A 4,909-nucleotide genomic window follows, 5' to 3' on the forward strand; every position below is an offset into this window, starting at 1 on the left:
AGAAAAATGTCAGGCTACATTATTGCAACTAACATTGCATGGGTAAAAAGGCAATGTTTTTATGAAAACAATGCTTAAGAACAAGAATTCTGTGTGGCTTTGAGGCCCATAACTGATTAATGGGATATGGTAGTGGGTATGATATGGCCTGTTTAACTGTGATGGAAAAATATACCCCTTTATATTTCTGCCTAAATCTAAGATTGCTAATTCTTTCTCCTTTGACTTGGCTGTTGGCATGGAATTTTCTCAATACGGCACTGTTTATGTTTTTTCTTCCCTGCAATTTGTTATGTAATGCCATGTCTACTCTTTTATCACATTCTGTCCTGTTAATTTGAGGTCTTCTCAAATGCAGGCCTAAGAACTCTCTTAAGAAGCATTGATACGTATTACAATTAAAACAGCTTTCACTTAAAAGGGAAGCATGTAAGATTCAGACCTAAAGCCACTTTGCTAGAAATGATGGACTGAAAGACCATCATGTAGCATCCAGTGACATGGAAGCTCACATTGCACACAGAGTGATATATTGGCCCGTCATGTTTTCACACAGCATTCACGCTGTAAGAAGTATCTCATGGTGTGTCTTATAGTAAGCAAAGTAATTTTATAATAATCTTCTCAAAGTTCTAATTCAAGTGATCCTTTCTCTCAATTTGACGTTGAAACCAATCTCAGTTTCATTTAACTATAATAAAACTCAATTTTTTCCTGTTTTTTTTCCATTTAAATTACTAGTGATTTTATTGTTTGTTGCTTCATGGACTAAAGAACATGGTGTTATAATTCTGCTAAGTAAGAAGTTAGAAAGAAACAGAAATTAATTCCTCCTCAAATTTCCCAAGATCATAGAGATGATAGGGGAAAATGCCATCTGTCACTTTTTTATTCTAAGAGGAATCTAGCACCTTTCTAGAAACATTGATCTAAGGATGGAGATCCTTAGTACAAAACAATGAAATGTCAGTTCTAAAGGAGCCTGTGTCCTTTAATACAAAACAAATGACTCAGATTGTTCATGTCATTTTGTTTGGATTAAAAACTGTTACTAAACTATGCATCTAATAACCGGTCATTTAAGCTACTTGTTTAAAGACCAGATTTTCCATTCATTATTAAAACATCTCTATCACCACCTCTGATGCCTACTTGCAAAATCTCTTATACTCCAAAACATAAGCTAGACTTCGTCTTCTTTGTGATGAAAGAACAGCCGCTTGTATAGTCATCAGCAAACTTGATCACAAAATCTCCAAATGCCATTTCCCTGTATCTCCTTGCTCCTTACATTCATGGAGTCCTTACTTTTTCTTTGCCTTGATCCAAGCAGTCCTTAAACTTTTCCTATCATTTTTGTCATGAAAGCCTGAACCCAAACCTGTGCAGCATAGCATTCTGCAATGCATTGCTCCCTGTTCTGCATGAAAATGTTGGCTGATCTCAAAGTAGCTAATGCTGTATAATAAAACAGTATGCTAAACAATTTTGATGTTCTCTTTGTCCTTACTTACCCTTCACCATGGGCTCACTGCCTTATGAATGAGGAGCTGCTAGCCACCTACCATAGTATTCCAGTACTGTGTTCTACCACGCTGGAACTTACTTGCACCTGAGCCAATCTTTGTTTTTAGCGGGAATACTAGGCCCATTACTTTTAATGTAATTGTTTATATATCTGCATTTAAATCAACCACCTTATTTTTTGCTTTGTCATCATTCCATCTTTTATTCATCATCCACAGCTATACAACAAATGACCCCCAAAGTTAGTGGCTTTAAAAAAATCATATTTTTCATAGTTTCTGTAGTCTGGGATCGGAGAACATCTGGCCTGGGTAAATCTGGCTCAGGTTCTCTCATGCAACTGTAAACAAGGTGTTGGCTGGGACTGGAATCCTCAAGGCTAGCTTGTGGCTAGAAGATCAATATTCCAAGCTCACTTTTGTGGCTATTTCCACGCGGGTCTCTCACGAGGGCTTTTCATAACGTGTCTGCTGTATTCCTTGAAAGTCAATGATCTGAGAAAGACAGTGACAAGGTGAATGAGCCAGAGACAAAGACAAACTCCACAGTATCTTTTATATCCTAATAATGGGAAGCATATACGATCATTTCTAACTGTATTATTTTGGCTACACAGACCAAGTCTAGTACAGTATGGAAGGAAATATGCAAGGTATGAGTGGGAGGAGGCAGGGATGATTGGGGACCATCTTGGAAGCTGACTACCACAACACTCATGTAATCCTTTTTCTAGGATTGCTCAAACATTTTAAAAATTATTCCATGTGCCCATTAGCCAGACTTATTAAATCATAATATGTCTGTCTATTTACTACACCTCAGAAAATGTATCTTAGAACCACACTATAAAGCAATTAACACCACGCCGTCCCTCATAGCTTTTGGATATTTGTTGCTATATATTTTAATTTTAGGACATTTTAAGTCACACAAGGCACAATTATTTGTTTTAATTAGTTGATTTCCATTTAGATGCATCCACATAATTATCGTTTCTCTTTCTTATCAGTACTTCCTCCATTCCCTTAATTTTTGCTGGATTACTTTTCCTTCTTCCTGAAGAAATTCTGCTAGTGTTTTCTTTAGTTTGGACTTAGCAGTAAAATAATTCTCTTAGCTGTCATGGGTCTAAAGGTAATCTTATTTATTCCACATATTGGAAGGGTATTTTCACTGAGTATAAAATTTTTTACGTTTCCTGTCATAATAAACTATACTTTTTATAACATGCCCAAATGAATCCTGCATGTGGGCTTATACATATTCACAAGAGATGAGAATTAGATATAATTTAATAAATAATGGCTTCTCAATGGTAAGACAGTGAAATAAGAATAACATTTGTTTAAATACACCCACATTTTATTTTGTTTTTAGTAACAACAAATTTGTGGACAAGATATAACAATGATTTTGAGCTAACTTCATTTTGTGAAATATTTTAAAAATGTAAAAAAAAAATAAGAATAGCATAATAAATACCCATGTGATCATAATTCAGTCTAAACTAAAATTTTAGAAATTCTATTGAAGTACCCTGTAAATTCCCCAGTTTTATTTCCCACCCCTGCTCTATACACCTTCATGATGTAATTTCTCTGTAGTATTTCTATAGTAATTCTTACTGCTGTACATTAAGGTATGTGTGCCTTCAACATAAGTGGTGGAATATTCAGTTGGGGCAAAGGGAGAAGGCTCTGGTTGGAAATACAAATTTGGAGATATCAGGTATATTTAAATTCCTGAGATATTTAAATTCCTAAGACTAGATGAGATCACCAAGGGAATGATGGTAGGTGAGAGATGATAGAGATGAAAAAGTCTGGGTCACTTCAATATTTAGAGGTCAAAATGATCAGAGAAGGGTGATAAAAAGGAGGTGACAGTGAGGTAAACAACATCAACAACAACAAACTCTAGATGATTGTTGTATTTTAGAAGTCAACTTTAAAAACATGTTTCAAAGGGGAATCAATAATTAACTTCATTACATGACATGCTAGTAATGATCCAAATAAAATGAAGATTAAAGTGTGAACCTTGCATGTAGCATTGTCAGTGGGACCACTGCATGAAAAATTTGGCAGAGTGTTGGTGAGAAGTTTGCTAGGAGTAAGTTTTTCAAAAGTCGAGAAAAGAAATAACAGTACCTGAGATAGAAAAATTCACAGCAATAGGATATGGCATGTGACATGAAGAAAAGGAAAATAGTCCACCTCTATTGTTGTAATTATTGGCATATTTGGGTTTCTTTCTACCACTTCATTTTGAGTTTTCATTTTATTTAATTTTTAAAATTTTAATTAATTTCCCTGCTTTCTTTATTTTCCCCCTTACCTTCAGCATAGGCCTTTTAGAAGCATACACAGATTTGCTTGCAAAAATTATGGGGTTTTTTTTGGTCTTCAAGACATACTTTCCTAGTGATTATATGAATCCAGAGAGTTATTTCTCCTCATTATTTCAGACATTATTTCACACTTTTTTCTAGGCCCCACTATTTTCATTTGTTAGTTCTTAAACTGCCTTTTGTTTAAAATTTATCATTTTATACTGTTCTTAAGATATTCCTATCAATTTTCGGCAGTTTCACTTTAGTTTGCTTGATTACAATTTTTTTTTAATTTATGTGGCTAAGGGTTTGGTGGATTTCTTAGTGTCCTTTATAAGTTCTGAAAATGTTCAGTCTTCAAATACTGCCTTTTCCTGGCCTTCTGATTAGAAGCCATATTAAAGTTTTTCAGTCTATCTTCCATGCCACTTTATCATGCTCCTTCATATTTTTCATATCTTTTTCTCTTTGGACTACTCTAAAGACAATTTCTTCATACATGCATTCTTTAGTTGTGTCTTTGATATTAATAAAACATACCTGCTGTTCTTCAAATTTTAATTATAATATTTTATTTTTGTTTCTAGAATACTTATTCTCAATAAGTTTTTTTAATGTTACATTCTCTTAATTTTTATTAAGTTTTTTTTTTGGGGGGTGGTGCATGGTCCAGGAATCGAACCTGGGTCTCCTGCATGAAAGGCAGGCATTCTAACCACTGAACTACCCATGCACCCCTATTTTTACTAAGATTTTAAACTCTTGATATTTCATTAAATATCTTAAGCATATGCATGAGATATAGCACATCTGAACGTTCCAATTTGCATATTTGCTTTCCCAGTTTGTTGTTTCTACTGACTTTGGTTTATACATTTTCCTTGTGTGCTTTGTGAATTTTGAAATGTGAACCTAACTCTTAGAAGTTCGATTTGGGGAATGTTTTGAGGCTCATAGGTAACTTTGTTCAGAGAGAATTTATACCACAAGTGTACTCTCAGATTGAAGATTTTTTCGGTACCCCTTGTAGTAGAAATTCTAACTGAAAAC

At 34.3% G+C, this 4,909-nt stretch overlaps 1 non-coding gene across 1 annotated transcript; it reads right to left on the reverse strand.

Annotated features, from left to right (window-relative positions):
• Nucleotides 1–4,520: 4,520 nt before the first annotated feature.
• Nucleotides 4,521–4,592, reverse strand: TRNAE-UUC (transfer RNA glutamic acid (anticodon UUC)). The gene has a single exon. It is a non-coding gene; the product is annotated as a tRNA-Glu (tRNA).
• Between the last annotated feature and the right edge of the window lie 317 nt (nt 4,593–4,909).

Source organism: Tamandua tetradactyla, chromosome 1 (assembly GCF_023851605.1).
Source record: "Tamandua tetradactyla isolate mTamTet1 chromosome 1, mTamTet1.pri, whole genome shotgun sequence".
Classification (NCBI taxonomy): domain Eukaryota; kingdom Metazoa; phylum Chordata; class Mammalia; order Pilosa; family Myrmecophagidae; genus Tamandua; species Tamandua tetradactyla.